The sequence below is a fragment of the Sarcophilus harrisii genome, chromosome 4, assembly GCF_902635505.1.
Source record: "Sarcophilus harrisii chromosome 4, mSarHar1.11, whole genome shotgun sequence".
NCBI lineage: Eukaryota > Metazoa > Chordata > Mammalia > Dasyuromorphia > Dasyuridae > Sarcophilus > Sarcophilus harrisii.
The window spans coordinates 395,163,512-395,185,831 of NC_045429.1; positions in this window are offsets into that span (position 1 = coordinate 395,163,512).

The window sequence follows — 22,320 nt, forward strand, 5'->3', positions numbered from 1 at the left end:
TGTGTGTGTGTTACATCTTGGAAGGCTTCATGGAGAAAATATTTGAATGTAAATGAATGGGTTAAGGAATTTAGTGATCAAAAAGTGAGAAGGAAAGATTCCAAGCTCTGGCACTTGTACAATAGTCAGATATCTTTTGAAGTATTGAATTAAGAAAATGAATGGGAGTGATTGGGATAAGTGGTAAATGGGATAAGTTACCTCATTGGAGTGGTCCAAAAACCTTGACAAATGTTACTATAGAGGGTGATGATGACGACACAACGTGGGTATAAGAGTACTCTTGTATCCCAAGACATTTTTGCTGGATTGCCACTGTGAAAACTCTGTGATTTCTCTATTTGGAAGGCAGTGAAGGAGCTAAACTTTCCATAGTCTCCCTATAAACCTAGCTGCCATGGATGGACATTTCTGATGACTTTGGAGAGACTCCAGTTTTTCGTATACAACTAATTAGCCAGTTATTTACATTTCACATTAGTTGCTTTCATTACTCCTTTCTAATTGGCACACTAATGAAGTTCTGCTGTGACATCACAACCCTCCAATTGAAGCATGTCTCCCCTTTGGGAATCAAAACCCTTTTTAAAATTAATGAGTTTCTTTTACACAAGATATTTTTGGATTTTGTCAGCTGTGTCTATAAAGGAATTCCTGGAATTACTAGACTCCTAAAAGATCCTAGATCTTGTTCCTTTGTCAAAGTTATGAAAAACTGAACAAAGAAAGAAACAGTAAAAAAAAAAAAAAAAAAAAAAAAAAAAAAAAATCCAGTGGTCCTACTCTCTCTGACTATCCCTCAGAGTTATCTCAGAAAATATGGGAGTAATTATGGGAGAAGTATTTAAGGATGGAATATGGAGGACTCCCGAAGGGAGTTTCATATGACTACTATGAGTTAGATGGCATAGTAGATAAAGTCCTGGGCTTGGAATCAACAGCAAAGTTCAGATTTTGCATTGGACATTTCCTGGTCATGTGACCTTGAGCAAGCTCTTTAATCCCTTTTAGTTTCAGTTTCCTCATCTGTAAAATGGGGATAATAATAGCATTTACCTTATCTAGTTGTGATGAGCAAATGAGATAATATATGTAAAAATCTTTGTAAACCTTAAAGCTCTATATAAATGCTATCTCTTAATGCAAACTTGGAAATGTATAAGGAGAATCCTAAAGCCTGAAGGAAAGGTTCATTTTCTTTGCAAAATGTTCACATTCTGGAGTCATCCCAGGGTATGTGCATTACTCTTTTTCATTCTTTATTTCTGAATATATTCCAAGGGAAATACCCTTCTCTTTTCTAAACTCCCTTGTTGAATTAGATTTGGAATCCCTTTTGGAAGTTTCCCTATCGTGCTTAAGCTTTTTTCTATGTCCCTCTACTCTCATTAATCTTCTATGCTTTACTCTTCCCCCTTTAAAAAGAAAGGGAAAGAGATTCCCCTAATTTTTCAGTACTGGCATTTAGCATCAGATTTGTAGTTAAAAGACCTTCAGATTCTTACTCTGCTTACTATCCATGTGACCTTGGATAACTTGTTTCACCTTAGACTAGACTATTTTAAAATGTCTTTTATCTGTAGTCTATGATTCTCTGGTGAGGAATTCTGACCTGCAGGAAAAAAAAATCAACCACTTTCAATCTAAGGGCTGTGAATGGTGTTGTCACAACTATTTTTGACCCCCTAAAGTACTTAATTTAAATGTGTAGATTTTTTCAATGTTATAATTCTTTGGCTTGCTTGTCTCTACATGATTAAACACACAGAGGGACATACAGAAACATACATACATGACATAACAATAACCCCCCCCCCAAAAAAAAAAAAAACCAAACCCAGCAACCCCAAAACAATAACTCGGCCACAAATCATAGATATTCAATGGATCATCTTAATAATAATTTTATAATTGTAAGATATTTAGCTAAATAAGATATTTTAAGATTCATACCTAGAATGAGGACTGGAGTCTGAAGCCTTCAGTATAGAAAGACTTAGAGTAGATGCTTGGATATATATTTGCTACTCATCTCTCTTGCTCTCACTTTCCATATGGTTCCTTGTCTGGTCTCAAACACTTTGTCATCCTGGACATTGTATCTCCATGCTTTAACTGGGGTAATAAAGATAATTTTTTTTCTGAGGGAAGTAAACTGAAAATTATAGGAAGCCTCAGACCCAGACCTATTGAGAATGTTCATGGCTGTTTTTTCTTGCTATGAGATTTGAATGAGAATTTGAGTTCTAAAGGTATTTAATACCTACCTAAAAAAGCACTTTTGTGGAGATATGTGGAATTTGAGTCTTTCTGTGATATGTTTTCAAACAATTAACAGGAAAATAAGGGTTGCAAATGATTTCTCCTAATCTGGAATCTAGTTTGCTTATTTTAAATGAATTTTAAAGAGGAAGAGTTTGTATGTTTGTGTATGAAAGATCTGGCTTTTCAACATGGTTGCACGAGATTGGAACCAAATTAGATGTCATTTTTGAGATGAAGCCTAATTCTTCCATTTTGCATTTAATAAATACATTGTATTCTAGGCAATAAGACAGAGGGAAAGCTGGTTACTATTAAATGCAAGATCATCTTCTAGGAAGAACTTTTAAATTTTTGTTGTTATTGGTGGTGGTGGTGGTGGTAGGCAGGGTATTACAACAATGGTGGTAGTGGTGATAAAAAAAAAAAGAATTAGTTTAGGGAGAAAGAATGTATTATAATTAATTAAAACATTATTTTAACATTAATTTCCTTTATTCTATATTACAAAATTTAGAAAAAATCCAGGTTATTATTTCATTTTCTCAAACTCTATACACTCCTGGGATATATATTTTCCTGGCTATGATTTGAATGGCATCATTGAGAAAAGAGAAAACTTTAGTGTTTTCACTTTCTAAACCCACTGACATCACACTGTGATTAACACTAGTAACTTTCTAATAGCATAGTTGTATTTTAAATGCAATAGATATACCTTATTTTATTGTAGTTCAATTTATTGTGCAGATATCACATTTTTTGGGGGAAGCCATCAGGAGTAAGTGACTTGCCTAGTATGTACCTGAAGCTGCATTTGAATTCAGGTCCTGAGCACCAGGGGCAGTGCTTTGCCCACTATGCCACTTAGCTGTCCCTGTAGTTATTGCTTGTGGTCATAAAGGCAATGGATACCATTTTTCCAAAAGCATGTGTTCACATTGTGTCTCTGTCACATTTTAATAATTATTGCAGTATTTCAAACTTTCCCACCATTATTATCTGTTATGGTGATCAATGACAAATGATCTGTGATGTTACTATTGTAATTGTTTTGGAGCAACACACCTAGCATGCTGATAAGAAAAAATACATTTAATCAATAAATGTTGTGTGTGTTCTGAGTGCTGGTCATTCTCCCTCCCTATTCCCTGAAACACAATAGTATTGAACAATATTACGTAAACTTGGCTCATAAAGCACTGTGAGAGGGTTGATTTCAATTTTGAAAGAAGTTCTATTATAGGTAAAATGACATCAAACAGCATTGCATGATTCAGGGAAATCTTTCCTGAATGAAAAAGTCAAATGATGTAGCAAACTTCATTATTGTCTTATTTTAAGAAACTGTCATAGCTAACCCAACCTTCAGCAGCCACCAGCATGATCATCAGCAGCCATCAACATTGAGTCAAGGCCCTTCACTAGCAAAAAAGATTACAACTTACTGAAGGTTCAGATGATGGTTAGCATTTTTTATCAATAAAATATTTTAAAATTAAAATATGTACAATTTTAAAAGATGTAATATTATTGCATATTTAGTGAATTTACAGTATAGTATAAACATTACTTTTATGTACAGTGAGAAACAAAAAAAAATTAGGTATGACCATATTGTGATAATCTTTTTATTACAGTTGTCTGGAACCCAACCTGCAATTTATCTGAGGTACGTTTGCAAACAATTCTTATCACCTCTGACCAAAAAAGTATCCAAAAGTAAAGACAGACATTTTATATTCTTTGAACCTATCTTTGGGGAAAAATAATGTATGTCCTTAGCATGGAGAAGTTGCAAGGATGGTTGTGGAAAAATATTTAATTAAGTAGGGGTGATGTGAGACTGGGTTGGGTAGATGGGGTGCGGAGAAACTCAGAAGCAGAAATTCTCAAAGAGGCTGGGATATGAGGTAAAGATTGTACTGGAGATGTGATCACAGATCTCAGAACATGGGCTAGCTGCTGAAAATGATAGAAGCTAGTTAAAATTCCTCTGCTCAACCTCTTCATAGGAGAAATCACTTTTCTGTGTGATTCTACTTGCCACTTCATTTTTAGAAACAATTATAAGATGCAAATATTTATGAATCAATTTATGTTGTAATCCTATTTTGAAAACAAACATTGCCTTATACCGCGCATCCTTTATTCTATATTGTTTGGGGGGATTTCTAGTATAGAGATTCCTAACTTCTCAGCTCCCACTGCCCTCACCCCCAACTCACCCAGGACAGTTTCTGGGAGTCAGGGGTTAATCACGAGTCTTTAGAACCAGTCACATTGCTGCTCCCCTAACAAAGGGAATAGATACAGCTCCTGGTGGGTCTTGTGTTTTCCTCCAAGCTGTTGCCTATGCCAAACAGGCATTTTAAAAGCTATTCGAATTAAGTCGAAAATTTGTAATTATATTTTTCCCTTTTAATTGTAACTTATGCAAATGTTATATTCCAGCTGTAAAATTAATATTCACTTCAGACTACAACATTCACATTAAATCTAGTCATGTAGCACCCTGCTACAAGATACTGGCCAAGCTGTAGATCTGGAAGGTGGGAGTTTGCTCTGTGATTTAGGGCTGTTGTATTGCTGTTACCCTGTAGTTAAGTATAGATCATAAAATGTCAATAGAGAAGGAAGATACCTTTGTTATAATTTGCTGTAGACCTCTTTTATGAATAGCACATACAGATACATTGAGAGGGAATGAGAAAACAAAACAAACCATAAACTGGTTAAGATGGGAAGGCTGTATGGTGAATATCACAGTCTCTCAGGAATTGAGCCCTTGGGGCTGCAGGGCAGCATCTGTTAATTGTTGTATGTTTTAAATCCCCACAGTAAAAAATGGAAAGCTGAGTATTTTCTTGTTGCTGGTCTTAATGACAATTTAACTGTAAAAGCAAATGGGAATCTTAAAAATTGGTTCGACCTCTTTTTTTCACCTGATTACATAGCATGGATGCTGACCCCTCTCCAGACTGAATGATTTGCAGTGTTCTGGAATCATAGTTTCTCTAATGCAGAAGAGACTCCAGGTACATTTATTCTATCCTCAAAGAGGAATTCCCTCTATTACATTTTTAACAAATGGTCATCCAGCCTCAGTGATGAGTCATTACCTTCTAGTACTTTATAAACATTAGCATACCATAAAAGTTGTTATCAATATTATGATGTAGTAGTCAGAGCAATGGACTTAAACTCAAGAAGATTTGTAATCAAATTTCTGCCTGTGGAAATTTTTAACTATTTGACCATAGGCAAGTCCCTTTTCCTCTCTGAACCTCCAGTAATAATTTAATTTCACTAATTTTTATTTATTAAGTTATAGCTGCGACCATGATCTGCATGGTAGATACACCAGCAAAATCCTAAATCCTTGATATGTTGATAGATAATTCTCCTCATTAATTGATCATTCAATCAACAAACATTTATTAAATAACTAATATGTGCCAGACCATTGTGTCAAGAGCAAAACAAAAATGAAACAGTAATAGTCCATACTCCAAAGTAGCTTGCTGTCCATCAGGAAGACAAATGTACAAACAAGTATTTGCAAGATAATACAAGCATATTGGGAGGAGTGGGGTATAAGGAAAAATAATATCTCCCTCACTTCCCCAACCCCACCTTTCTTGAAACAGTCTTTTTTTTTGAAGTTTCCATATATGAGACTGAAATCTGCCTCACTTCAATTTCTATCCACTATTCCTACTTCTATCTTTTATATTCTTAGATGTAATGGAAAATTTATTGATGTTTAAGTTTTGTATTTGATGGATCATGTATGATTTTGATAAATACAAAAATAAAAACTGTCTTCCTACATGTTAGTTCATAGAAATTTTATGTTTTCTTAGTAGGAAACTGACCACAATCCTTATTTTTGTTAGGAGTAGTAGGATTTAATATATATGACATGGCCTTCAGAGAGCTTACAATCTAGTTAGGCATGTAAGGCAGATAAGCAGTCAGGCATGAATAGGCACAGAATTGGATATATTTTTCAAAGTCAACTAATGCAATTAGACTTCTTCAGTTTAGAGGTGAAGAAACTGGGTCCCAGAAAAGTTGAAAATCCTATAGCTTACCAGGCAGTGAATCTAAGATGAACATAATGGTTTTAAAGCTGTAAAGCCTTAAAGATTATATAGTCTAAAGTTCTCGTTCGATAGAGGATGCAAACTGACACTGAGAGAAGGGAAGTAACCTAGAGTCACACAGATGGCAAGTAGATGGATTTGAATTTAGGCTTTCATACATTAGAAACACTATTATTTTTTACTATACTATCATTGCTTCTGGAATTATCAATCTATTTCTTTTTTCATCATACCATGAATGGGTCAATTTCAAATTTCAAAATTGAATGTTTGGATGTGGGTGTTTGATCATTTCTACAGTTTTCAAATAAACTTTGAATCATTGGAAACCACATTTTAAAAAATCAACATTCATATGCCTTAGAGATCAAAAAATTTATCTGACTTCTAATTAGCACTGATTAGCTAAAATTGATCCTTGATCCATGGAAAATCCAAAGCAAAATCCCTAAGCCCTTCAAAGTATGTTCTGAATCCATATGCTTCAAGTCATACTTGATTTCAAAGTAAAGGGCAATAGGAAAATGCTTGCAAATGGGAAAAGACAAACTGGTGATAATGGAGATTTCAATTTGGGAACTCTCTTGGTCAGGAATTTCATCACTTTCTTGGCATAACTAATATATAAACAGTGATGACAACCTTCTTCTGTGTCATTTTGGTGTTAAATTCTGTGGCAGAGCAGAAACTAATAATTTTCATTAAGAGTAAGCATCACCAACATGCTTGGGGCAAGAAGCACAACACCACCCCCCTTCCCCAGCAAATCCACTTTTATTTTTATTATTTTTTTCTAAAGCTTTTTATTTTCAAAACATGTATGGATAATTTGACAACATTGACCTTGTGTGTCAGATTTTCTCCTCCTTCTCTCCACCTCCTCCCCTAGATGGCAAGAAATTCTATATATGTTAAACATGTCAAAATATATGTTAAATCCAATATGTATAAATATATTATACAATTCTCTTGCTGCACAAGAGAAATCAGATTTTTAAAAAAGTAAATGAACAAAATGCAAGCGAACAACAACAAAAAGAGTAAGAATGTTATGTTGTGAGCCACATTCAGTTCCCACAGTTCTCTATCTGGGAGTAGATGGTTCTCTTTATCACAAGATCATTGGAACTGTCCTCAATCATCTCATTGTTGGAAAGAGTCCATCAGAATTGATCATCATATAATGTTGCTGTTGTCAGGTACGATGATCTCCTGGTTCATCCTTCTGATCATTTCTTACAGTATTAACAATAATATTAATAACATTGTTTTGCCTTGTTTCCCCCTGCCTGCTCTCTCTGTCTCTCTGTATCAAACTCTCTCTGTCTCTGTCTTTCTCTTCTCTTTGTTTATCTAAACATGTCATTATTTTTCTATTAACATACTTATTCAGCATTCCCCAGATGATTGGTGTCCACTCAGTTTCCAGTTTCTTGCTACTACAAGAAGGGCTGCCACAAACATTTTTGTACATGTGGGTACTTTTCCTTCTTTTAATATCTCTTTGGGATACAAGCTCAGTACTAACACTGCTGGATCAAAGGGTATATACAATTTGATAACTTTTTGAGCGTAGTTCCAAATTGTTCTCCAGAATGGCTGGATACATTCACAACTCAACCAACAATGCATCAGTGTCCCAGTTTTCCCACATCCCCTCCAACATTCGTCATTATCTTTTCCTGTCATCTTAGCCAATCTGAGAGGTGTGTAATGGTATCTCAGAGTTGTCTGAATTTGCACTTCTCTGAGCAAATCCACTTTTAACACGGACTAATTAGGTGAGGAGAGGAAGAGTCTGAGATCCTGGAACATATGAGACCACTTTTAGCATGAAGGATGCTGGAAAGAAGTTCCTTTGAGATTCACCTGACAAGGAGAAAAAATATATGCCATCAGATAACTTCCTGTTTTAATTAATTAAACTCAGTTGTTTCTATACATTACTAAGTACCCTCCAAATTTTGGCAGTGTAGGGTAAAAGCTCTATTACCTGTACTTAGTTATGACTGTGCTCTCTGGGAAAAGTTTGGTGGAAAGGTGTGTTTGATGTTGTCTAAAGTCGGAAGTCAGAGACTCAGGCCATTATCTAAAAGTCAATTTTAGTTTTGTGGTGCTAGGTTTAGACTCACAATTGCAGAATCTGCAATTCAATATTGAATCCCCAGGAGTACAGCAATGTCATTATACTTTATTTGTATTTTCCTTTCTGCATTTCTCTTTTTGTTTGTTTTGCCCTGTTTCCCCCTGCCTGCTCTCTCTGTCTCTGTATCAAACTCTCTGTCTTTCTCTTCTCTTTGTTTTTCTAAACATGTCATTATTTTTCTATTAACATGTAGTCCTTTCAAGATATTTGGATTATGGGTATTTTCATGACCTCTTCAGATTCCCAGGTTATGCTTCAGCCTTTGATTTGTTTAATCTTCCTCTTTGATGAAATGTAGATAAATTAAAAATACTTCTAAGACTGTCAATAAAAGGTTATAATAAAAAATACTTCTAAGAACTGTCTTTAGGATACTGGGAAATAGACACTTTCACAGTTAATTGTGTGTGTATGTTTAATTGTAGTCTAATAAACTGGCTTTTCTTTTCTACTCCTTTTAGTTTGCCCTTAGAAAAGTAATTTAGAATATTTACATTTATACATGAAAGTTGTGTGCACCCATCCATATTTGAAACACATGCTGGGTATAGAGGGAGTACTCTGTTCTCATTCCACCCTTGCAAAAAGACAAAATAAAAAAACAACAAAAACCTAACAAAGTAATAATGGACTATAAGATTAGGAAAGCACTTTATTTTGGTCAAAATCATTTGATCCTGACAACAATTCTGTGAGTTGGGTACTATGGGCATTATTTACATCTTACAAATAAACTGAGTTTCATTAAGAGTGATTATTGTTAATAATAATATCTAGAATTATACAGCACTTTACGGTTTGCAAGGTACTTTATCAATATGATTTCATTTGATCCTCACAACAGCTCTGGGAAGCAGGTGCTGTTATTAACTTTATTTTACAGTTGAGATAACTGAGGCAAACAACAATGAAGTGACCTGATTGCAGGCCTGTAACTAAGCTAACTTGTACTTGGTCACATATAGGTCATAGAATTATGTAATTTCAGAGCTGGAAGGGATTTCAATGTAAATTGTGTTCAATCCATACCTGACAAAAAGAATTTTCTCCTTAAACTACTTCACAATTGCCAAGATAGGTGAGATTTGAATTCAGGACTCTTCTGATTCCATATTCACCACTCTTTCTCCTGTATCACAAGGGTGGAACTTTTAATATTTTAAAAGTAGAAGAAATTGTTCAAAGATAATGGCTTTTCTTTTTGGCTAACCAACCAACCCACCAACCAATCTATTAATCAACCACTATGATCTTGCTTGTGCCAAGTAGTGTGCTGGAGTACAAAGAAGGAAATGATTCTTACTTGAAATGAGCCCATATTCTAAAGGGGAAGACCATCAGAACATATGTAACTATATATAGCATATGTACCAAGTGAATACATATAATTACATACAAGTATTTAAAAACATGGTAGTTTTGGTTCTAGCATTTGGGAAACTTCTTGCAGAAGCTAGTACTTGAGTTTTGTCTTAAAGGAAGAGATGGCTTCTATGAGGTGGAATTAAGTAAGGAGTGCCTTCTACACAGAAAGCATGGCTAATACAAAGACACTGAGATGGTACATGAAATGTCTCGTTTGATGAATAGAAAAAGACCAATTTTGCTCTAACAGTGCAAGAATGACAATAATGCTCAATGAGGCTGGAAGGATAGACTGGGATTAGATTGTGTTGCTCCTAAGACCAGTTGGAGTCAGTGACATTTTAATAGTAAAAGATATTAATTTAAGCCTTTCAGTTCCCATTTAACTCTCTGAATGAGGAGAAGCTGATCACCATTCTAAGTAATTCTACTTTCACCCATAGGAGGTCAAGATTAGAAGTACAAATAGAACTTTGTCCTTTCCATTGATTCACAGCACAAAGCCAAGGTTGATATACAGTTCTGGCAGGCTGCTGCTTAGGGAGCCACCTATGATTCCATTAATTATTTAGGGAGCCAAACTAGCCACCATTAATGAATCTGAATGTATTACAATGAGCCTAATCAGAGTAACAGATGCAAAATGACAATAGGATACGCACAATTTTCCCCCAGCGAGTTAGACACGATTAAGGTCTGTTGCAGTCAATGAATCCAGATGCTTCAGCACTGTTACTGACCATGAAAGGTAGTGGGTTCGTTATATGAAAGAACAGAAGTTCATCTAGGCTTCTTGCAGAGTTAAAACCGAGATTGATTCAGTGATGGGCTGTGTTCTGATTTAGTTAGCAGGAAATTTCTCCTTTCAGGAATACAATTGTGTGAGAGTTCTGCCATATGTGAGATTGTCATGTGCTGTATATTATTTTCCCATCTATTTCCAAAGGATTGCTTTCTCAGTAATCTGGCTATAGGTAGCAGGACCTTGTAACATGATCTCACAGACTTAAAAAAATCTTTAAATAAAAGCTGCATTAAAAAAAAAAAAAAAAACAGCTAGTCTTACAAAGCTCCAATTAGTTTAAAAAAGATTGACTAAAATCAAGAAAAACAGCAATCAAGTGGAAATCATTAAGCATCCTAAAAGCACTTTCTAAAAATGTTGTCAGTCCTACTGGCATTTTTAATGAAAGGGCTAAGACATGGAAGGAAATTGATTTCTTAGAGAGATGGAATCTAAAAACAAGAAGGAACTTCAGAACCCATTCCAACTTCCTCATGCCTATAGATCAGAACTCTGGGGCCAAGAAAGGAAAGTAACTTGCTTAAAATATCACTACAAATGAATGGAATAACCATCAAACCACCCTACCTTCTTGGAGTTTAAATTTTTGTAATAATTCTAATTTTAGATGTTTTCAAGCACAAAGCAGTATTGTGATCATTGAAAATGACTTAATAATGTCCCTGGATTCAAGAGGTTGTAGTTGTGGTTACTTACTCCTTTGGTGCAGGGGATCCTATTGTCTTCTTTGATTTTATTCCCTTTTTTTGTTAGATCCCACATAGGACATCTGTCTGATACACTGGAGGCACCTCCCTTTCTCTCTTACTACCACTTAATACTAGTGCAGGATTTGGGCTGTTCCTCTGTTATACCTTAATCAAATCAAGTCCACAAACATTTATTAAATGCTTACTAAATGCATGACATTATTTTAGACACAAAGCATACAAAGACAAAAACAGAACGATCCTTGTAAATAGTATTTTTTAATTAGAAAAAAATTATATTCTATTAGGTGGAGTTAAAAATGTGTATCAATAAATAGAAAAAAAGCAACAGTTAGTAATTTCAAAGGGGAGAGAGCTTAAAACTGGAAAGATCCATGTAAGAGAGGTACTAAAACTGTGCTTTGAAGGAAGCTAGAAATCTTTTCAAATCCTTGATAAAGACTTTTACAACATGGGTTTTGGAAAGATGGTGGAATAGGCTGCTAAATTTCAATCTCTCCCAATTCCCTCACCCCAAATAGAATTTGTACCTTAAGACAAGCATAGATTTGTGAAAAATCTGGAAGACTTGGGGTCCTCCTGATACAACCAGAGACGATCTGAGGAAAGATCCTGGACCTGAATAAACCTTGTGAACTGCAAACACTTCTAGCTGAGCTCCATAGAAACATCAAATGGGGAGCCTTGGGACAATCTAAGTGTGACTGGAACCTCAGCAGGAACCACAGAGACTTCCACTCCCAGACAGCTTGTGGAATCCAGGTCCAAGTCCAGGAAGACTGAGGGAACCTCAGCTGATTAAGAATGCCAGGCCCAGCTGTACTGTGAGACTTGGCCCTGGGCAAGAAGGAGCCAGCACCTGGTAGGTACAGAGGCAGTGAGGCAGAGATGCTGCTGGCTGTGGGCACTTGGAGGATGGACCTTTTGATTTGGGGTTCTTAATTAGAGGGAAGAGCTTAACTGAAGTCAGAGACACTATCTTCCCCCCACCCCAGGATTAGAGGTGTTTACACTAAATACCTGTTGTTAAAAAAATGAACTGACAAAGAAAGAACCCCACTTTAGAAACATACTACAGGAACAGGGAAAACTGGGGTTCATCTTCAGAGGAAGACAATGACATTTAAAAAAAGCTTTTATCCATGTGAAATGTTTCCCTGCCAAGAGAGAATTTATAGAACTCAAAAAAATAATTTAAAAATTAATTGAAAGACATTGAGGGGAAAAAAAAACAACAAACAACAACAACAACAACAACAACAACAACAACAAACTCCAGAAGATTAACAAGAAAAATAAGATTATGAAAAAAAAAATAACCAACTAGAAAAGGATGAAAATAATTCCTTGACAATTAGAATTGGGCAAGAAGAAGCCAGTGAAGTTATGCAAGACCAAGAAATAACAAAATAGATTATAAAGAATGGAAAAAAGAACAGAATGTGAAATATAAGAAAAATGACAAATTTGGAGAACAAATCAAGAAAAGAAAATATAAGAATAATTACACTGCCTGAAAGTTGTGACCAAAAAACTACCCTGACAAAATAATGCAAAAAATAATCCAAGAAAATTGTCCTGGAATGATAGAATATGAGGGGAAAGTAGAAATAGAAATAATCCACCAATCACAACCTCAACTAATCCTTTGTGGAAAACACATAGGAACATTATTGCCAAATTTTAGAACCCTCAGATCAAAGAGAAAATTTTGCAAGAAACAAGAAAAAATTCAAATATGCTGCAGCTAGAATTAGAATTGTACAGGACTTGTCAGCAGCCACAATAAAAGACTGCAGGTTCTGGAATCATATCTACCAATAATCAAAAGAACTAGGCCTGTGGCCAAAAATATCATACCCAGCAAAATCATCTGTAATAGTGAATAAGAAAAAATGGAAATTTTACAGCATTGACAATTGCCAAACTTTTGTTCCACTTTTTCCCTTCCTTCCCCTCATTCCTTTCCCCCCCGCACTCCCCCCACCATAGCAGGTTGACCAATACATGTTAAATATGTACAATATACGTATACATGTCTTAAGTTATTTTGTTGTACAGAAAGAATTGGACTTTGAAATAGTGTACTATTAGCCTGTGAAGGAAATCAAAAATTCAGGCAGACATAAATATAGGGATTGGGAATTCTATGTAGTAGTTCATAGTCATCTCCCAGAGTTCTTTTGCTGGGTGTTCATTACTGCTCTATTGGAACTGATTTGGTTCATCTCATTGTTGAAGATGGCCACGTCCATCAGAATTGATCATCATATAGTATTGTTGTTGAAATATACAATGATCTCCTGGTCTCCTCCAATTTTTAAAAAATTTGCCTGATTATTTATTTATTTATTTATTTTATTTAATAGCCTTTTATTTACAGGATATATGCATGGGTAACTTTACAGCATTAACAATTGCCAAACCTCTTGTTCCAATTTTTCACCTCTTACCCCCCCACCCCCTCCCCCAGATGGCAGGATGACCAGTAGATGTTAAGTACATTAAAATATAAATTAGATAACACAATAAGTATACATGACCAAAACATTATTTTGCTGTACAAAAAGAATCAGACTCTGAAATATTGTACAATTAGCTTGTGAAGGGAATCAAAAATGCATGTGGGCATAAATATAGGGATTGGGAATTCAATGTAATGGGTTTTAGTCATCTCCCAGAGTTCTTTCTCTGGGCATAGCTAGTTCAGTTCATTACTGCTCTATTGGAACTGATTTGGTTCATGTCATTGCTGAAGATGACCACGTTCATCAGAATTGATCATCATATAGTATTGTTGAAATATACAATGATCTCCTGGTCTCCTTCTCCAATTTTTAAAAAATTTGCCTGATTATTTAAACAGATCTGGTTTAAAAGTTGTAGTCATTCAAGGCAAGTCAAATCAATAATAACTAATTAAACCCTTAATCTGTGTATAAGACACAGTACTAAGCACTGGAGATATAAAGAATGACTCAGCACCTCTGCTTTTAAGGAACTCATTTAAATGAGGAAGATAATATTCAAGTTTTTAAGTACATCCAAGATAGATACTGGATAACTGGAAGGCAAAATCTGAGGTGAAGGCACAGATTAACAGCTGGAGGGAGGTAAAGGGGGAGACCAGGAAAGGCCTATTGCAAAAGTTTGGATTCAAACTGTTTTACAGGAAGCTATCCACCTTTGGTGTCCACTTCTTATGTAACTCTCACCTATGGTTTCAAGAAGCTGTAGGATATGCAGGAGTCACACCCCAGTAAACCAACATGGCAAAGGAGCTAAGCCAAGTTGCGGGTAACCATCAGGCTACTGACTGACCTGTCAGTGAGTTAGGGGTGTGACTACCCAGCATGGGAAGATTTTCCACAAGGAAATGTGAGGATGAGAACAGTTTTTTTCCAGTGACCATGAAAGTGTCTGAAGCTGGCACTGTGAATCACCTGTAGCTTGGCCACATATCCAAGATCATCCCTGGAGTATCACCAGCCATCCTGACTTTTTGTCTTGTTACTGGACATAAGTGACTCTGGAAAAAAAACAGGCTGACAACTTTGTACAACTCTCCCTCACTTGAATCCAATCTGTGGGCAAGTCAAGACATTATCCCATAATATCATTGGTTCTATGGATCTTTTCAACAGAGAGGTGATTCAGGCCAGTTCTAATGGTCTTGTGAAGGAGAGAGCCATCTATACCCAGAGAGAAGACTGTGGGGACTGAGTGTGGATCACAATATAATATTTTCACTTTTTTGTTGTTTCTATTTTGTTTTCTTTTTCATTTTTTTCTTTTTTGATCTGATTTTTCTAGTGCAGTGTGAGAACTGTGGAAATATGTATAGAGAATTGCAGATGTTTAACATATATTGGATTACCTGACTTCTAGGGGTAGCGGTGGCAGGAAGGGAGGGAGGAAAAAAGCTTGGAACGCAAAGTTTTGCAGGGTTGAATGTTGAAAACTATCTATGCATATATTTTGAAAATAAAAAGTTGAAAATAAAAAGAGAGAGAGAGAGAGAAATCAATCCCCTTTGAAAAACAATGAATGAACAACAACAAAAGAAAACTAAGAAGCAGACATAATGAAGGTGAACATTTTAGTCATGGGGATAACCAGTACAAAGTCATGGAGATGAGAAATGGAGTTCTGTGTTATGAACATCAAGTTATTCAGTTTTTTTCTCATTTGGATCCTTTATTTTGATATTGATTTTAATCATTATTATATCTAGTTGATAATATGAATACATAAAACAACTAATTCTGAAAGTTAACTGCTTTGTTAAAACAATTAATTTTCTTTTTTATTTATATACCCATGAGTCAATTCAATTTTTGTTGTTGTTTAGTGCTCATCATTTCCAGTACCCTTTGACCTTCTTCTTGAAGAATGCGTCCTTTTTCTTCAGGATGAAAATCTCTGAATAATGATAATAAGTGTTTGGCCTCTGTAATTTCTTGACTCTGACCACAAATTCCTGTGCCCAACTTTGCATTGAAGTTATCTGGTATTCACCCTTCTGGAAAAGCCTGTCAAGCTCTTCATAGGATTTCTCTATTTCTCCATCCACTGCAATAGATATTGGCACACAATCTTCAATTGTCTTCAATTGTCAATTTAAGTGTTGTCCCTTAAACAACCCAATTGAAAAATCCTAATAAAAACCTATTTAATAATTAATTTGACATGGATCCCTCTTGGTTATCTCAGAATTCTCTTGGAGGGTATGCTATTCAACAATTGGCTTAATTAGGACAGAACAGATCTGTGCCCTTACATTTGTTCTCACAATTGGCATAGTTTGAAGGACAGTATGTCCTTCCATAAATCTTGTGTCCTTACATAAGCCCATAATCAAAGGCTTTCTCCATAGAATATAAGCTTCACAAGGGCAGGCAAGTGTTTTTTTTTTTTTTGTTTGTTTTTGTTTTTGTTTTTTTTTGTCTTTCCATCCCTGATACCTATTTATTCTGGCTAAATGTTTATTGAATTGAATTTTCTTCTTGATAATTCTGAATAGAATGACTTATTCAGGAGGAAGTAGTGATGAATAACACTGTCCATAGCTATGCTAAAAGCATCAGTTAAGGTTAGTTTAAAAAGTACAGCTGTTCACTAAAGCATTTGGGAGATCAAATAAACTAGGTAAATCATTTCCTGGCATGCATCTTGCTTTCCCATCTAATAATAACTTTGTGGCCTGAAGCTTTTCTCTTGCAACTGATTTTCCTGTTCATCTTAGTCCCACTTGATTTCATTGTTCCAAAGTTCTAGACACTCTGGTACTAACCAATATGGGCTTTTAAGTTTACATTAAATAATAAAAATAATAATGTAGCATTTATATAGAAATTTAAGGTTCGCAAAGTGCTTCACAAATATTATTTATACTATTACCCTGAGAGGCAGGTGCTATTATTATCTTCATTTTATAGATGAAGAAAATGAGATAGACAGAAATTAAATTACTTGATGAAATTCATACAACTAATAAAGGTCTGAGATTGAATTTGAACTCAGTTCTTCCTGACTTTAGGTCTAACATTTATTCTGTTCACTGTGCCACCTAGTTGCCTATCTTTTTATTTGGATCATGTTCTGCAAACCACAGATAGGATTTTGCTGTTCTTCTGCCCAAGGGAAAGTATATCTCTATCTCTATCTCTCTCTCTCTCTCTCTCTCTCTCTCTCTCTCTCGATATAGATATAAATATATTATATCTATATATATAGAGATGCACTTTGAAACACTGAAAGAGCTTGGGTTCAAATATAGGCTCTGATACTTTATAATTCTGACAAATCAAATCAACAAGTATTTATTAAGCATTTATTATATGCCAAACACTGTCCTAAGTGCTGGGCCTCTCTAGACTTCAGTTTCCTTAACCATAAAATGAAAGTATTGGGGATTATGAAGCCTCCTTCTAATCTTCTCTGATCCTATGAAATTCATTTAAGGTTAAATGTCACAAAAATGAAAATTTCTGTATTATAACAATAAAAACCCTAAGTCTCAGCTGGTCCTACTTTAAGTCAAAGTGATGCGATAAAATGGCAAAACAACCAAAGAATATGGAGTTGCAAAATCTACTAGCTCTCCTGATTGGTCCTTTCTTCTTTGACCACATCTACTTTCTTTCTGGATCCATCCATTTTTTTTTCTCAGACTGCTGCCTCTGTACCACCCTTGGCTCTACATTAACCTTTCTACTCTTAATCCTAAGACTCCTAGTACTACCACTGACTCTTCAGGAAGGACTGTTCCCCAGTGGCAAGACATAGTTGTTTTGGGACTGAGAGGATTATACAAATGCTTGTTTTTGCCAAGGATCATCTCCTTCCCAGCCCCGTTATGTGTATGAATGTGAAGGGAGATGGTTGAACAGCATTTAAAAGGAGTTATTTACAGTTATCAAAAAATAAGGCTAGGGTGGGTCTAGGTATTATGAGTATGGCAGTATGGAACAAGAATAAGTAGTTGGAATGAGTATGAAATTTGGGGCTATGTCTTTTAGTATGAGAAAAAGGTCAAAGCTAGAAAAGAGGCAGTAACTGTAGTGAATTGTTTCATGGGTGAGTTCAGTAAGGGACAAGAAACTGTGAAGAGTGTTATGGCTAATAATAGTTTGTAGTATTGTGGCAGAGGAGTGTGAGAGGGGGATGAGACTAGAGGCAAAATAGAATGAGACTGAAAAAATGTGGAGGCTGAAGGCCTCTGGGCATTGGGTTTCTGTTTTTGTATGGGGTTTGTAGTTATAAGGTCCACCTTGGGAATTAATTGCCACTATCAACGTATCTATCACTAGGGGATGAACAGTACAGTTTAGTAGTAAACTAAAAGATTAGTTTATTTTTTGTAGAGCATCTCAGAATCATGGACTTAGCTGAGTTCGCCTCTGAGTTTCAGTTTCTGTACAAGAATTTCTGGGAAGATACCCAGAGGACTTCCAATTCATCCAAATCATAGGGTATATAAAATTCTCATTTCAAAAATAAATAGTGATATTTCCATATAAGGAATTTCCTTCTTTTTCCAAAGAATTCTAATTCTTTGTAAATATCTTTTGTAAAATATCTGTGGTCTTATTAACCTTTTACAACATTATATATGCTTTTCTCTTAAAAGATGAGGAATCAAAGATATAAAGAAATTAAATAATTTGAAGGTCACCCAATGGTTTAGTATCAAAACTGAAAACAAACTTGTTAACCAGTCCTCTCTCTCAATAGGACAGTTAACTAAGTCATTCTCTGGCTGCTTTTGCTTTCTTTTATGTTTAACCAGCCGTCTCTCCAAGGAACTAAGGGAGGTGATTTTTTATTTCTACTTGATTCCAGACTCAAGATTGTTCTGTTGATTATGTTTATTCTCTTTTTTCCTTTTGTTAGATGTTCAGATTTCTCCCTAGGAAACATGTTTTCCTGCTTCAGATTAAACAGAGCATCATTTTAACACACAGGAAATGTTGCTGAGTTGAAAAATTTATGCATTACCACAGAGTTTTGCAGCGTAAGAGGTTTCTATCTTTGTAATTATTTCCAATGTGTGTTTATTGATTTTTATAATACAGGGATATTAACTTGAAAGAGAACAAATTACACACAACAAATTAGGCACTTGCATGGATTAGCAAACTGAGGCAGTTCACTCACTGCGTGACTAATAAGTGAGAGTCAGAGGAGAGGAGCTTGGTATGGTTTTGCATATCATCTGATAGGATCATTGAACTATTCATCAGAAAATTGAAAAGCAGGTGTAAGGAGTGAATGCATCACAGAATAGTAGAGCAGAAGGAGGTCTTAGCAATCACCCAGTCTCAGCCCCTCCATCTCAAGAGAAGGAAACTGTGCCTAAGAGGGGAAATTACTTCCTTAAAGTCACACTGTGGCAGAACTGGGGTTTGAACTCAGGCTTTCTGGAGCTAAATAACTTCTTTTTCTACCCCTACTTTGCCTTCAAAAGAGGTTTTTCAGTCTAGAATTTTCCTCATTACAACATGCTACCTGTCCTATTCTATAAAAGATTATCCATCCATTCATCTATCTATGTATCTATCTATCTGTCTGTCTGTCTATCCATTCATCCATCCATCTATTCTTCCATCCATCTATAACCAGCTCATTTGTTCATTTCTCTCTCTCTCTCCTTTCCATCCATTTACATATTAAAACACACACACATAAATATGGAAAGATTTTTTGTTGTTGCTTAGTCATGTCCAACATTTTGTGGCAAAGATTTTTAGTGGTTTGCCATTTACTTATCTACATCATTTTATAGATGAGGAAAATGAGGTGAACTGGGTTAAATGACTTACCCAGGGTCACACAGCTAGTTTGAGGCCAGATTTGAACTCGGGAACAAAGCCTTCAAGAACTATATAAATGCTACTTTTGGTGATGATGTGCTATTAAAAAGTCTAGCATTAATTTGTTGTGAGAAGAAGCATGGTATAGTAGATAGAAAGCAAAGATCCAAGCTTGGGTCCTTAGAGCCCAAAATACCTCATTCAACTTTTGCCTCTGATACATACTATCTGGTGTGATCCTGGATAAATCATTTAATATTTCAGCCCCCTAGGTAAATTTCTTAAATTTCTAAAACTGAAGTTGTGGAGAAGGTGCTTTGATAGGAAGTGCTTCCTCTTATGAAAATTTCCTTTATTAATGGAGGAAAAAACCAGACTCAAACCAGGTTATGTCCTTATCCCTATTTCCAAAAAATATCACAGTTGATTTCATCCTGAAATCCAAGAGGTCAATCAATGAAGAGCTTCAGGTAGTGGTCCTGAAACTCTTTGAAAGACTGGTCAGGTATCACTGCAGAGTGCATACATCATCAGCAACATCATCAGCAGCAATACTACCACCAGCAGCAGAAGCAGCAGCAGTAGCAGCACCCCACACAAGGACCATCTGAGGCAGCAGCAGTAGCAGCCCCAGCAGCATCAGAATAAATCCCAGCAGCATTAAGCAGCAGTAGCAGCAGCAACACCAATACTAACATCAGTAGTATCAACAACATTAAATATCATCAACATCTTTATCAAGCAACAGCATTAGCAGCAGCATCCAAGCAGCAGTATTAGTAGCACCAACTGCATCAATTATCTGAGGCAGCAGCAGCAGCAGCAGCAGCAGCAGCAGCATTCAAGCAGCATCAATAGCAGCATTAGTTATATTAGCATCAGCAGCAGTGCCAACTGCATCAAGCATCTGAGGCAGCAGCAGCAGCAGTGTTGCCTTTTGTTTATAACATGGAGCGTTTGTCACACATTGTGATAATGAATTTCAATTCCTTTGCCCCAAGAGGGGGGGAATACAGCTGGTTAAAGTGGGGGGAGAGGAAAGAGGAGACTCGCAATAAGGAGTGCCCCCATGCACTGGTTTTAAGGCTTGACATTCTGTCTTCTGTCTGCTCTGTGACTTAGGCTTTCAGGTTCAATTTGTTTCATCCTCAGTTCCGCCACCTTGTTTGATGTGTACACGAGGCCTTTGGGCAAGATTGCTTAGAGCCAGGGGGTAAAATATCATTAGTATGCTGAAGAGGCTTAGTTGTGGACTGCCAGGCTCCTGCCTCTGGCCTGTTCTCTCTATTGCCAACTGGCTGGATGTTTGAGAGACCTTAGAGGCAAGCAAACCTTGCCAATAAGAAGAATGGTGGTGGACAGTAGTATTCATTTTTTGTTGCCCAATGACTGGCTTCTACTATAGTGTGAGATCCCCTAAAACTGAGGTTCTTAACTTTTTATTGTTGTGCAGCCTTCTACAAGTCTTTAAGCCTTCTTAAAATGATGGCTTTAAATGTATAAAATAAAACATAGGATTACAAATTAAACCAGATGTATTGAAATACTAATTAAAAAGAAAAAAGTTATTAAAAAAAACCCAAATCCAACAGCAAACCAAGTTCAGAGACCCTGGGTTAAGAACATTTGCTCTAGGAATTCCACTGTTCACTACAGTCATAGTCAACCCAAGTCATACTGGGACATATCTCTTCTCTGTATCTTCTCCTTCTTGGCAACATAGAATAGATGGAAATTTTTAGGCCCCCCTGAACCATGGGAGTCCATATAATTAGCTGCAGAACTCACTAAATATGGAGTTGATCTTGAAAGCCTCTTAGATTCATTCTCTTCTCAAATTTTACCTATGGGGCAGCTCTGTAGAATTTTAGGAATACCATTAATTTTTACTACCTCTGACACTAAAATGAAAGAAGTTTGAAGAAATCAAGGAACTCATAAATTGTATTTTTTTGTGTCATTCTTTCATTCACATCATTCAGGTTCTTAACATGTTGCAGCAGGACTTCTTAACCTGAGGTCTGTGAATTTTTTTTAATATTTTGATAACTATTTCAATACAATTGGTTTCTTTTGTAATCCTATGTATTTTTATTTATCATTCAAAATAAGATTTAAATATTATTTTATTTTTTCCCAATTCCATATCAAGACAGTTTTTTAGCATACATTCACAAGGTTTTGAGTTCCAAATTTTTTTCCCTTCCTTCCTTCCCTTCTCTCTTTCTAAAAGGCAGGCAATTTGATAAGTTATACATGTGTTATTATGTAAAACATATTTCCATATTAGTCATGGTTGTGAAAGAAGAAACAGATCAAGAGGATAAAAACTACAGAAAAAGAATAAAGTGGAAAAATATCCTTTGATCTGCATTCAGCATTCATCAGATCTTTATCTGAATGTCAACAGAATTTTTCTTGAGATCTGACATCACTATGTTGCTAAGGAGAGAGAACTAAGTCATTCATATTTGATCCTCACACAATGCTGCTGATATTATGTATAGTGTTTTTCTAGTTCAACTCATTTCACTTTGAATCAGTTAGTACAAGTCTTTTTAGGTTTTTCTGGAAGCATCCTGCTCATCATTTCTTATAGCACAAGAGT